The 14,873-nt window shown below is 40.8% G+C and overlaps 2 long non-coding RNA genes across 2 annotated transcripts; both read left to right on the forward strand.

Moving 5' to 3' along the window:
• The first annotated feature begins 1,437 nt into the window (after positions 1-1,437).
• On the forward strand, positions 1,438-3,164 carry LOC110910032. Its single transcript, XR_002575777.2, has 3 exons — positions 1,438-1,572; positions 2,087-2,153; positions 2,959-3,164. It is a non-coding gene; the product is annotated as an uncharacterized LOC110910032 (long non-coding RNA).
• Positions 3,165-8,267: 5,103 nt separating this feature from the next.
• Positions 8,268-9,954, forward strand: LOC110910031. The gene is made up of 3 exons (XR_002575776.2): positions 8,268-8,402; positions 8,917-8,983; positions 9,789-9,954. It is a non-coding gene; the product is annotated as an uncharacterized LOC110910031 (long non-coding RNA).
• The last annotated feature ends 4,919 nt before the right edge of the window (positions 9,955-14,873 follow it).

A 14,873-nucleotide genomic window follows, 5' to 3' on the forward strand; every position in this document is an offset into this window, starting at 1 on the left:
AGAATCGCATGTGGAAAATTTGAATATCGCATGTGAAAAAATGGCATGGGGTAATGTGAAAAATGGCATGGGGTGTGTAGAATCGCATGTGGAAAATTGAAAATCGCATGGGAAAATGGCTAGCATGGGGTAATGTGAAAAATGGCATGGGGTGTGTAGAATCGCATGTGGAAAATTGAATATCGCATGTGAAAAATCTGTGTGTGTGTTACTGTTCATCTTCTTCGATTGTTGGTCGATCATTGTCAGTCTTCTTCCGTTTGACCCTTACAACTCCCAAATTAGTAGTTCTTATTATCGATATCGCACTAAAAGGAACGAAGGGAGGTTGGGGAAGAAGATTTTCAGGTTTTTGAATTTGATTTAGGGTTTGATTTTGAACTATCATTGGTCAATTACAGAGATTTATGACCTCGCAATGACGTTTAACCTTCCTGGTATGATTTAGATATATTAAAATGATTAATTTAACCATTTTAATTAGTTTTGCTCGCGTTTGATCGATTGAAGATCGTACGGCTGAGGGCATCGCGTACATAATGTAGGATTAGAGGTATTGTACGTTAACCGGCCTATATATATATATATATATATATAGGGAGCCGCTAGAATGAAAACCACCCCGAGTTGTAAGAACCGCGAGAACCACACCATCCAGGTCGCCGTTTACCATGATTTTTTTTTTACAACTAGATGTGTATATTATAAACACATCCGTAAAAAAAAATTAAACGCCCCCCCCCCCCCCCCGAGGGGGTAGTTTTTTACACCACAAGTTTGGTGAAAAAAAAATAAAACAAAAAAAAAATAAAAACACCAAACTTGTGGTGTAAAAAACTACCCCCTCGGGGGGGGGAGGGGGGGCGTTTAAAATTTTTTTTTTACGGATGTGTTTATAATATACACATCTAGTTGTAAAAAAATCATGGTAAACGGCGACCCGGATGGTGTGGTTCTCACGGTTCTTACAACTCGGGGTGGTTTTCATTCTAGCAGCCCCCTATATATATATATATATATATATATATATATATATATATATATATATATATATATATATATATATATATAGGATTAGGTTCAAGAGTGAACACTAGTGTAGCTTGCGAACTGAGTGAACTAATCCTGGCCATACACGTGTGTAGATCAATAGCCAGGATTTCATGTTGAAATACACTAGTGTATTTTACGATTTTGTAACACCCCAAAAACGTAAACCCGTATATTATAAAGTTCAAGGAATTAATAAACAAGAAATTACCAATTAAGAACTTAACCTAGTTAAGTTCTAGTCTAGAAATAACTCATATTATGGTTAAAATACTTGAAACTAGAGAAAATGGTAGTCAAGGGACTAAACTTGTCAAAAATGAAACTCTTATTACTAATAGTAACAAAATCAAAACCAAACACACCAAAAATTGGTGGTCTGGTCGACAGAAGCAGAGAAAAGGGGCGACCCCCATATCCAAAACCCTAACATCACCATTTCTTGCAAATTGAAGGCTCAAATCCTAACCAAAACAAAATCCGAGCTTAGAATCGTGTTCCTCATCGCGAGAGGGTCTAGAGGTATGTAAAATTTTGTGAGAATTCACTACTTGAAATTCTCATGAATCTAGCAAAATCTGAAATTTATTTGATGCATGATAGTAATTAGTTAGATTAAAGATGAAATAGTGTCTAGGGTTAAAACCTAGACAACTATAGGTGAAATCATGCCCTAATTCAGGAAAATTCCATGAATCCATAAATGTTAAGTTATGGGTTTTGTATGTTGATGATGAATATTAGGATTTTGAGTGTAATCCTAGTATAAATTTCATTATAAGAAGTAATTCCAGTGATATTGATACTAATTGTATGCAAAATTGCTATTATAGTGAAATTTGATGGCAAATCTTAAAGTCACGAACTTGTTTATGAAGGTGGAAAAATCTGACCCGCTAGGTGTTTGTAGAAATGCCTAAGTGAGGACTTAAATGTTAAAATTTGGATAAAAACGCAGATTTGATAATGGTCCATAATGATGTGATTATGGTCATGAAAAGAGTTCTAAACATGTTGTGAAAACTGAATTTTCTAGGCAAAGAGTCCGGTTCCTCTAGCGGACAAGCCGAGGGGAAATCACGAGGAAAAGGCGCGCTATAAAGGTACGAAATTTATCGTTTCGTTACATTATACCTTATTGTTAGTTTTATGTAGTCAATTTTGAAACACGACGACCAAGATTTACCAATACGTCACGAATATGATTAGTGCCTTAAACAAGTAAATGGGTCAAAACAAGTGAAAATGCATGAAATCTTACATATCCGAAATGGTGTGTAAGTTTAACACCCAAACGGGTCAAACAAGTTATGGTAATAAGCATGAAGCATGACCTTATTACACAATGCGTGAATTACATGATAAGTATGTCGTGTAACGAACACCATACCCAAATTAAGAAATCTTGTTCTTAATATAGGAGCTAAGGTGCATATCCGATGCATGAAAATAGTATAAACAACCAAATATTATGTCTTGTAATCTAGGGTGTAAGTTGATTTCGTAAGCATGCCCGCTCAAGAATAGTTGAGTAATGTTATAAACCAAAACAAGTATGAAGTACTAGCCCAGCCGCGCAGCAATTTATGCGAATTTGTGTTGTTTCGACTCATAGCGAATCAGCAAGAAAACTGCATTTTAAACAAGGAAGAGATGTGCAGAGTCTACCGTAAATTACGGTAGTACCGTAATTTACGGTGGCCTGAAATTATTTACGGTGAGTCTCTACTGTGTTACGGTAGATCCCAAATGACCAGAAGCTACCGTAATTTACGGTGACACCGTAAATTACGGTGGAGCCCTGTTTGACAAAAGTTGTTTTGATCATTTTCTCGAATCCGTGTTCGGACCTGATTCGAATACGTAATTACCAAGAGTGTTAGTACTAATGCTTGTTTTAAATGTTAGTTCTCAGGTACCAAGAAAAAGGATGAAGATCAAGCAAATGAATCGAACCGAACACACACATTTTAAGAACGCTTCCGCATCCAAACTTTGTGTTAGAAACTATGTAAATTAATGGTAGTTACTGTCTTGTATGTGGTTTGTAACAACAATACACGAAGGTTGTGTTAATTTTGGGTTAAACTATGAAAGTTTTTGTAAAGTCGTCATTTTGGCGTTAAATGCAAGGTTTTTAGGTTATTAAATTTGGTAAAATAAGCTGGGTCTTACAAGTTGGTAATCAGAGCTTAAGGTTGCCAATAAGTGTTCGGTTCAAGCTTGATCAACATCCGGTAAGAGTTATTGCTTAAGTAGAATTTAGAAGTATAGAAATAATTCACAAACGAATATACATGGAAAAGAGTGTGTAAGCACACTCAAACACGAGAAAAGCATGAAACAAGAATAATAGAATCAAGAGTGTGTAAGCACACTCAAACACGAGAAAAGCATGAGACAAGAATGATTGAGTCAAGTTGCGAACTTGATCAAATCAAAACAAGTAAAACATGTATTACAAATGAAATGTTTAACGATATATGTAAACATTTCAGTATCAAAGATGGCAAGCGGAGGTGACGGAGATGCGGTGCCAAGAGTCACCGAACAGATGAGAATAGTGATTGCCGAAGAAGTTGGAAAGGCGATCGAAAACAGCTTGTCGAATTTCATTGATAAAATCCAAAATACGGTTTTATCAGTGGTAGAAGAAAGAATCAAGAAGCTGGAAGATAATTCAAATCTAGCAAAGGAAAAATCCGGGGAACGAAAACCTTGTTCATACAAGGAATTCATAGCTTGTAAACCGCCTATCTATAATGGGGAAGTTGATCCAATCGTGTGTCAGCGATGGATAGGCGATATCGAGGGAGTGTTCGAGAGAACACATTGTGATGAAAATGACTACGTAGCTTATGGTACGGGTCAATTAAGAGGTCAAGCGAAGGATTGGTGGGATAACAAGAAGAAAGAGATTGGAAACGAAGCGGCTAAGGCCATGACGTGGGAGGAGTTTAAGACGCCGTTTCTTAAACACCATAGCCCCAAAGCGGTTATAAACAAGATTAAGGAAGAGTTCATGCAACTCAGACACAAGGGTGAATCCATAGACAAGATCACGGGGGTGTTTATGGACAAAATGAAGTTCTGTGATGATCTGATCACGAACGAAGAACAGAAAGTCTATTACTACCATAACATGCTGAGCGCTGAATATAGGGAGCTCATAACCCCTTCAAAGTATGAGACCCTTACCGAGATTGTCAATGCTGCTCGGGAAAGGGAGATTGAGTTGAAGAAGAGTATAGAGCGGGGTGAACGAAGGGCACAGGATATAAATCCAAGCCCTACCAAGAAGGCAAGAACGAATGAAACATCAAAGAAATCAGACGCAAAGAGCGGTACGCCAAGTTGCAAAATCTGCGGCAAGAATCACAAAGGTGAATGTCGCTTCAAGGATAAGCCATGTCCTATATGTCGAAAAACGGGACATATGGCTATATCATGCCCGGAAAAAGTGACCGTTTGTTATAACTGTTACCGAACGGGTCACAAAAGATCAGAGTGCCCAGAATTGGCGGGAAAGAATGAAGGGCAAGATTCAAAAGGTGAAGCCGCAAAAGCCAAAGCAAGATCCTTTCAATTGACCGCTGCTGAAGCAAAGGTCGAACCTGACGTGGTCTCAGGTATATTCACTATAAATTCAATTCCCGCACGTGTGTTATTTGATACTGGTGCGAATAAATCCTTTGTTTCATATGGGTTTATTCGACGCCCCTCATTTGTTCTAACAAAATTGCCTATGCCTTTAGAGGTAGAGATAGGTAATAATAAAAGCTTTATTGTCTGTGATGTATGTAAAAACTGCACGATGAATATTGATGACGAGGAATATGCAATAGACTTGATCCCGATGTCGATGGGAGAATTCCAAGTGGTAGTGGGAATGGATTGGCTATCCCGTTACCACGCAAAAGTGGTTTGTTTCCGAAAGGAAATAAAACTAACTTCTCCTAGCGGAAAGCAAGTTACAATATATGGAGAAAAGGGAGGTAACCCGGTGATATGCTCAATGCTAGAAGCTCGCAAACTCATGAAACATGGATGCAAGGCCTTTATGGTATATGCGAGCGAAACGGAAAAGGAACTCCTCAAAATTGGGGATGTACCAGTCGTGCGAGATTATGAAGACGTGTTTCCGGAAGAACTACCGGGGATACCGCCAGAACGGGAGGTAGAGTTCGGAATCGAGTTGATTCCGGGCGCGAAACCCGTGGCCAAGGCGCCATACCGACTTGCACCGTCGGAGTTACAAGAATTGATGTCTCAAATTCAGGAATTTCTTGACAAGGGATTTATCCGACCGAGTGTGTCTCCGTGGGGCGCACCAGTCTTATTCGTGAAAAAGAAAGATGGCAGTATGCGCATGTGTATCGATTACCGGGAGTTAAACAAACTCACGGTGAAGAATCGATACCCACTTCCAAGAATCGACGATTTATTCGACCAACTGCAAGGAGCAAGTTGGTTTTCCAAAATTGATCTCCGATCCGGTTATCACCAATTGAAAGTCAAGGAGGAGGACGTACCCAAAACGGCTTTCCGTACGAGGTACGGGCATTATGAATTCCTCGTAATGCCTTTCGGATTGACCAATGCGCCCGCGGCTTTCATGGACCTCATGAACCGGGTTTGCAAACCCATGCTAGATAAGTCGGTAATTGTATTTATCGACGACATTCTGGTATATTCAAAGAGTGAAGCCGAGCACGTGTGTCATTTGCGGGAGATATTAGACACACTTAGACGAGAGAAGCTGTATGCAAAATTCACGAAGTGTGCTTTCTGGTTACGGGAAGTACAGTTTCTTGGGCATCTTATTAGTGCTGATGGAGTACTAGTAGATCCGTCAAAGATAGAAGCTGTGACAAAATGGAGCCCTCCAAGAAATCCCTCGGAAATCCGAAGCTTTTTAGGGCTTGCGGGATATTATCGGAGATTCATACAGGATTTCTCCAAAATTGCCTTACCCTTGACCAAATTAACTCGTAAGGAGGAAAAGTTTGTGTGGGGCATTAAGCAAGAGGAAGCTTTCCAAACACTCAAGGAAAAGTTGACCCACGCTCCGGTACTGACCTTACCGGAAGGGACTGAAGACATGGTGGTTTACTCGGACGCTTCTCAATTGGGGCTCGGATGCGTGTTAATGCAACGAGGCAAGGTTATCGCCTATGCCTCGAGGCAATTGAAGATTCATGAAAATAAATATCCGGTTCACGACTTAGAATTGGCGGCGGTGGTGTTTGCCTTAAAGATATGGAGACATTACTTGTACGGAGTAAAGTTTACAATCTTTACCGACCATAAAAGCTTGAAATATTTCTTCGACCAGAAGGAATTAAACATGCGGCAAAGGCGGTGGTTAGAAACCGTCAAGGACTATGACTGCGAAATACATTACCACCCCGGTAAGGCCAATGTAGTTGCCGATGCGCTGAGTCGCAAAACAGATTATGCCCCGATACGGGTACGATCAATGCAACTGGTTGTGACTTCAAGTTTACTAGAACGAATTCGAGAAGCACAAGATGAAGCTGTAAAGGCGGAAAACTGGAAAAAGGAAAGAATTACTGGTCAAGTTAAAGACCTTGAAGTGGGCAGTCACGGCCTAAGAACTCGTTTTAATAGAATCTGGGTCCCCAACACATGTGGTGTTAAGAAGCTTCTCCTTGATGAAGCTCATAAATCCCGTTATTCCATTCACCCGGGGGCGACCAAAATGTATCATGACTTGAAGCAAAACTATTGGTGGCCCGGAATGAAGCGAGACACTGTGAAATATGTGGAAAAATGCTTGACATGCCTACAAGTCAAAGCGGAACACCAAAAGCCGTATGGTAAGCTCCAACCGTTAGAAATTCCGGTTTGGAAATGGGAGCAAATCACGATGGACCTATTGACTAAACTACCTAAAACAAGTCGTGGTTTTGACGCTATTTGGGTGGTCGTGGATAGGTTAACTAAAAGCGCCCACTTTATTCCGATTCGTGAAACCTATACATCTGAGAAAATGTCGGAGGTATACACCAATGAAATCATAGCAAGGCATGGGGTACCGATATCCATTGTATCAGACAGAGATACTCGGTTTACCTTGAAATTCTGGCGTGAATTCCAAGAACAGATGGGAACCAAATTGTTCCTTAGCACTGCTTACCATCCACAAACGGATGGGCAGAGCGAAAGAACAATACAAACATTGGGTGATATGCTACGGGCTTGCATTATTGACTTTGGGGGTAGTTGGGATGTCCATTTACCCTTGGTCGAATTCGCGTATAATAATAGCTATCACGCGAGCATTAAAATGGCCCCGTATGAGCTATTATATGGCAGAAAGTGTCGGACTCCGGTATGTTGGGGAGAGGTGGGCCCGCGAGGGCTAGCACCAACTGATGTAATCCGAGCTACAAATGCGAAAATTGACATAGTTCGGACACATTTAAAGGCGGCTCAAGACCGACAAAAGGCATACGCAGACAAAAGAAATAGGCCAATCGAGTTCCAAGTTGGCGATATGGTCATGCTAAAGGTTTCCCCATGGAAGGGTATTATTAGATTCCGAAAAAGGGGAAAGTTGAGCCCGAGATTCATTGGGCCATTTAGAATCATTGAACGAGTTGGTAAGGTAGCTTATCGACTTGAATTACCCGAAGAATTGAGTGGGATTCATAACACATTTCACGTATCACATCTCCGGAAATGTTTGGCCGACGAGACCACTCATGTCCACTACGATGATATCGAGGTGGATAACAGTCTCAACTATGCAGTGAAACCGATTGTGATTTTAGATCGTAAAGAGAAAAGCTTGAGGAACAAAGTGATAAATCAAGTCAAGGTTAAGTGGGACCACAGAAAAGGGTCAGACACTACTTGGGAATCCGAAGAGGAGATGCGGCGTCTCTACCCTACATTATTTGGTACGTAATTCGGTTTCGGGGACGAAACCCCTTTTAAGGGGGGTGGACTTGTAACACCCCAAAAACGTAAACCCGTATATTATAAAGTTCAAGGAATTAATAAACAAGAAATTACCAATTAAGAACTTAACCTAGTTAAGTTCTAGTCTAGAAATAACTCATATTATGGTTAAAATACTTGAAACTAGAGAAAATGGTAGTCAAGGGACTAAACTTGTCAAAAATGAAACTCTTATTACTAATAGTAACAAAATCAAAACCAAACACACCAAAAATTGGTGGTCTGGTCGACAGAAGCAGAGAAAAGGGGCGACCCCCATATCCAAAACCCTAACATCACCATTTCTTGCAAATTGAAGGCTCAAATCCTAACCAAAACAAAATCCGAGCTTAGAATCGTGTTCCTCATCGCGAGAGGGTCTAGAGGTATGTAAAATTTTGTGAGAATTCACTACTTGAAATTCTCATGAATCTAGCAAAATCTGAAATTTATTTGATGCATGATAGTAATTAGTTAGATTAAAGATGAAATAGTGTCTAGGGTTAAAACCTAGACAACTATAGGTGAAATCATGCCCTAATTCAGGAAAATTCCATGAATCCATAAATGTTAAGTTATGGGTTTTGTATGTTGATGATGAATATTAGGATTTTGAGTGTAATCCTAGTATAAATTTCATTATAAGAAGTAATTCCAGTGATATTGATACTAATTGTATGCAAAATTGCTATTATAGTGAAATTTGATGGCAAATCTTAAAGTCACGAACTTGTTTATGAAGGTGGAAAAATCTGACCCGCTAGGTGTTTGTAGAAATGCCTAAGTGAGGACTTAAATGTTAAAATTTGGATAAAAACGCAGATTTGATAATGGTCCATAATGATGTGATTATGGTCATGAAAAGAGTTCTAAACATGTTGTGAAAACTGAATTTTCTAGGCAAAGAGTCCGGTTCCTCTAGCGGACAAGCCGAGGGGAAATCACGAGGAAAAGGCGCGCTATAAAGGTACGAAATTTATCGTTTCGTTACATTATACCTTATTGTTAGTTTTATGTAGTCAATTTTGAAACACGACGACCAAGATTTACCAATACGTCACGAATATGATTAGTGCCTTAAACAAGTAAATGGGTCAAAACAAGTGAAAATGCATGAAATCTTACATATCCGAAATGGTGTGTAAGTTTAACACCCAAACGGGTCAAACAAGTTATGGTAATAAGCATGAAGCATGACCTTATTACACAATGCGTGAATTACATGATAAGTATGTCGTGTAACGAACACCATACCCAAATTAAGAAATCTTGTTCTTAATATAGGAGCTAAGGTGCATATCCGATGCATGAAAATAGTATAAACAACCAAATATTATGTCTTGTAATCTAGGGTGTAAGTTGATTTCGTAAGCATGCCCGCTCAAGAATAGTTGAGTAATGTTATAAACCAAAACAAGTATGAAGTACTAGCCCAGCCGCGCAGCAATTTATGCGAATTTGTGTTGTTTCGACTCATAGCGAATCAGCAAGAAAACTGCATTTTAAACAAGGAAGAGATGTGCAGAGTCTACCGTAAATTACGGTAGTACCGTAATTTACGGTGGCCTGAAATTATTTACGGTGAGTCTCTACTGTGTTACGGTAGATCCCAAATGACCAGAAGCCACCGTAATTTACGGTGACACCGTAAATTACGGTGGAGCCCTGTTTGACAAAAGTTGTTTTGATCATTTTCTCGAATCCGTGTTCGGACCTGATTCGAATACGTAATTACCAAGAGTGTTAGTACTAATGCTTGTTTTAAATGTTAGTTCTCAGGTACCAAGAAAAAGGATGAAGATCAAGCAAATGAATCGAACCGAACACACACATTTTAAGAACGCTTCCGCATCCAAACTTTGTGTTAGAAACTATGTAAATTAATGGTAGTTACTGTCTTGTATGTGGTTTGTAACAACAATACACGAAGGTTGTGTTAATTTTTGGTTAAACTATGAAAGTTTTTGTAAAGTCGTCATTTTGGCGTTAAATGCAAGGTTTTTAGGTTATTAAATTTGGTAAAATAAGCTGGGTCTTACAAGTTGGTAATCAGAGCTTAAGGTTGCCAATAAGTGTTCGGTTCAAGCTTGATCAACATCCGGTAAGAGTTATTGCTTAAGTAGAATTTAGAAGTATAGAAATAATTCACAAACGAATATACATGGAAAAGAGTGTGTAAGCACACTCAAACACGAGAAAAGCATGAAACAAGAATAATAGAATCAAGAGTGTGTAAGCACACTCAAACACGAGAAAAGCATGAGACAAGAATGATTGAGTCAAGTTGCGAACTTGATCAAATCAAAACAAGTAAAACATGTATTACAAATGAAATGTTTAACGATATATGTAAACATTTCAGTATCAAAGATGGCAAGCGGAGGTGACGGAGATGCGGTGCCAAGAGTCACCGAACAGATGAGAATAGTGATTGCCGAAGAAGTTGGAAAGGCGATCGAAAACAGCTTGTCGAATTTCATTGATAAAATCCAAAATACGGTTTTATCAGTGGTAGAAGAAAGAATCAAGAAGCTGGAAGATAATTCAAATCTAGCAAAGGAAAAATCCGGGGAACGAAAACCTTGTTCATACAAGGAATTCATAGCTTGTAAACCGCCTATCTATAATGGGGAAGTTGATCCAATCGTGTGTCAGCGATGGATAGGCGATATCGAGGGAGTGTTCGAGAGAACACATTGTGATGAAAATGACTACGTAGCTTATGGTACGGGTCAATTAAGAGGTCAAGCGAAGGATTGGTGGGATAACAAGAAGAAAGAGATTGGAAACGAAGCGGCTAAGGCCATGACGTGGGAGGAGTTTAAGACGCCGTTTCTTAAACACCATAGCCCCAAAGCGGTTATAAACAAGATTAAGGAAGAGTTCATGCAACTCAGACACAAGGGTGAATCCATAGACAAGATCACGGGGGTGTTTATGGACAAAATGAAGTTCTGTGATGATCTGATCACGAACGAAGAACAGAAAGTCTATTACTACCATAACATGCTGAGCGCTGAATATAGGGAGCTCATAACCCCTTCAAAGTATGAGACCCTTACCGAGATTGTCAATGCTGCTCGGGAAAGGGAGATTGAGTTGAAGAAGAGTATAGAGCGGGGTGAACGAAGGGCACAGGATATAAATCCAAGCCCTACCAAGAAGGCAAGAACGAATGAAACATCAAAGAAATCAGACGCAAAGAGCGGTACGCCAAGTTGCAAAATCTGCGGCAAGAATCACAAAGGTGAATGTCGCTTCAAGGATAAGCCATGTCCTATATGTCGAAAAACGGGACATATGGCTATATCATGCCCGGAAAAAGTGACCGTTTGTTATAACTGTTACCGAACGGGTCACAAAAGATCAGAGTGCCCAGAATTGGCGGGAAAGAATGAAGGGCAAGATTCAAAAGGTGAAGCCGCAAAAGCCAAAGCAAGATCCTTTCAATTGACCGCTGCTGAAGCAAAGGTCGAACCTGACGTGGTCTCAGGTATATTCACTATAAATTCAATTCCCGCACGTGTGTTATTTGATACTGGTGCGAATAAATCCTTTGTTTCATATGGGTTTATTCGACGCCCCTCATTTGTTCTAACAAAATTGCCTATGCCTTTAGAGGTAGAGATAGGTAATAATAAAAGCTTTATTGTCTGTGATGTATGTAAAAACTGCACGATGAATATTGATGACGAGGAATATGCAATAGACTTGATCCCGATGTCGATGGGAGAATTCCAAGTGGTAGTGGGAATGGATTGGCTATCTCGTTACCACGCAAAAGTGGTTTGTTTCCGAAAGGAAATAAAACTAACTTCTCCTAGCGTAAAGCAAGTTACAATATATGGAGAAAAGGGAGGTAACCCGGTGATATGCTCAATGCTAGAAGCTCGCAAACTCATGAAACATGGATGCAAGGCCTTTATGGTATATGCGAGCGAAACGGAAAAGGAACTCCTCAAAATTGGGGATGTACCAGTCGTGCGAGATTATGAAGACGTGTTTCCGGAAGAACTACCGGGGATACCGCCAGAACGGGAGGTAGAGTTCGGAATCGAGTTGATTCCGGGCGCGAAACCCGTGGCCAAGGCGCCATACCGACTTGCACCGTCGGAGTTACAAGAATTGATGTCTCAAATTCAGGAATTTCTTGACAAGGGATTTATCCGACCGAGTGTGTCTCCGTGGGGCGCACCAGTCTTATTCGTGAAAAAGAAAGATGGCAGTATGCGCATGTGTATCGATTACCGGGAGTTAAACAAACTCACGGTGAAGAATCGATACCCACTTCCAAGAATCGACGATTTATTCGACCAACTGCAAGGAGCAAGTTGGTTTTCCAAAATTGATCTCCGATCCGGTTATCACCAATTGAAAGTCAAGGAGGAGGACGTACCCAAAACGGCTTTCCGTACGAGGTACGGGCATTATGAATTCCTCGTAATGCCTTTCGGATTGACCAATGCGCCCGCGGCTTTCATGGACCTCATGAACCGGGTTTGCAAACCCATGCTAGATAAGTCGGTAATTGTATTTATCGACGACATTCTGGTATATTCAAAGAGTGAAGCCGAGCACGTGTGTCATTTGCGGGAGATATTAGACACACTTAGACGAGAGAAGCTGTATGCAAAATTCACGAAGTGTGCTTTCTGGTTACGGGAAGTACAGTTTCTTGGGCATCTTATTAGTGCTGATGGAGTACTAGTAGATCCGTCAAAGATAGAAGCTGTGACAAAATGGAGCCCTCCAAGAAATCCCTCGGAAATCCGAAGCTTTTTAGGGCTTGCGGGATATTATCGGAGATTCATACAGGATTTCTCCAAAATTGCCTTACCCTTGACCAAATTAACTCGTAAGGAGGAAAAGTTTGTGTGGGGCATTAAGCAAGAGGAAGCTTTCCAAACACTCAAGGAAAAGTTGACCCACGCTCCGGTACTGACCTTACCGGAAGGGACTGAAGACATGGTGGTTTACTCGGACGCTTCTCAATTGGGGCTCGGATGCGTGTTAATGCAACGAGGCAAGGTTATCGCCTATGCCTCGAGGCAATTGAAGATTCATGAAAATAAATATCCGGTTCACGACTTAGAATTGGCGGCGGTGGTGTTTGCCTTAAAGATATGGAGACATTACTTGTACGGAGTAAAGTTTACAATCTTTACCGACCATAAAAGCTTGAAATATTTCTTCGACCAGAAGGAATTAAACATGCGGCAAAGGCGGTGGTTAGAAACCGTCAAGGACTATGACTGCGAAATACATTACCACCCCGGTAAGGCCAATGTAGTTGCCGATGCGCTGAGTCGCAAAACAGATTATGCCCCGATACGGGTACGATCAATGCAACTGGTTGTGACTTCAAGTTTACTAGAACGAATTCGAGAAGCACAAGATGAAGCTGTAAAGGCGGAAAACTGGAAAAAGGAAAGAATTACTGGTCAAGTTAAAGACCTTGAAGTGGGCAGTCACGGCCTAAGAACTCGTTTTAATAGAATCTGGGTCCCCAACACATGTGGTGTTAAGAAGCTTCTCCTTGATGAAGCTCATAAATCCCGTTATTCCATTCACCCGGGGGCGACCAAAATGTATCATGACTTGAAGCAAAACTATTGGTGGCCCGGAATGAAGCGAGACACTGTGAAATATGTGGAAAAATGCTTGACATGCCTACAAGTCAAAGCGGAACACCAAAAGCCGTATGGTAAGCTCCAACCGTTAGAAATTCCGGTTTGGAAATGGGAGCAAATCACGATGGACCTATTGACTAAACTACCTAAAACAAGTCGTGGTTTTGACGCTATTTGGGTGGTCGTGGATAGGTTAACTAAAAGCGCCCACTTTATTCCGATTCGTGAAACCTATACATCTGAGAAAATGTCGGAGGTATACACCAATGAAATCATAGCAAGGCATGGGGTACCGATATCCATTGTATCAGACAGAGATACTCGGTTTACCTCGAAATTCTGGCGTGAATTCCAAGAACAGATGGGAACCAAATTGTTCCTTAGCACTGCTTACCATCCACAAACGGATGGGCAGAGCGAAAGAACAATACAAACATTGGGTGATATGCTACGGGCTTGCATTATTGACTTTGGGGGTAGTTGGGATGTCCATTTACCCTTGGTCGAATTCGCGTATAATAATAGCTATCACGCGAGCATTAAAATGGCCCCGTATGAGCTATTATATGGCAGAAAGTGTCGGACTCCGGTATGTTGGGGAGAGGTGGGCCCGCGAGGGCTAGCACCAACTGATGTAATCCGAGCTACAAATGCGAAAATTGACATAGTTCGGACACATTTAAAGGCGGCTCAAGACCGACAAAAGGCATACGCAGACAAAAGAAATAGGCCAATCGAGTTCCAAGTTGGCGATATGGTCATGCTAAAGGTTTCCCCATGGAAGGGTATTATTAGATTCCGAAAAAGGGGAAAGTTGAGCCCGAGATTCATTGGGCCATTTAGAATCATTGAACGAGTTGGTAAGGTAGCTTATCGACTTGAATTACCCGAAGAATTGAGTGGGATTCATAACACATTTCACGTATCACATCTCCGGAAATGTTTGGCCGACGAGACCACTCATGTCCACTACGATGATATCGAGGTGGATAACAGTCTCAACTATGCAGTGAAACCGATTGTGATTTTAGATCGTAAAGAGAAAAGCTTGAGGAACAAAGTGATAAATCAAGTCAAGGTTAAGTGGGACCACAGAAAAGGGTCAGACACTACTTGGGAATCCGAAGAGGAGATGCGGCGTCTCTACCCTACATTATTTGGTACGTAATTCGGTTTCGGGGACGAAACCCCTTTTAAGGGGGGTGGACTTGTAACACCCCAAAAACG

The sequence above is a fragment of the Helianthus annuus genome, chromosome 15 (assembly GCF_002127325.2).
Source record: "Helianthus annuus cultivar XRQ/B chromosome 15, HanXRQr2.0-SUNRISE, whole genome shotgun sequence".
Taxonomy (NCBI): Eukaryota; Viridiplantae; Streptophyta; class Magnoliopsida; order Asterales; family Asteraceae; genus Helianthus; species Helianthus annuus.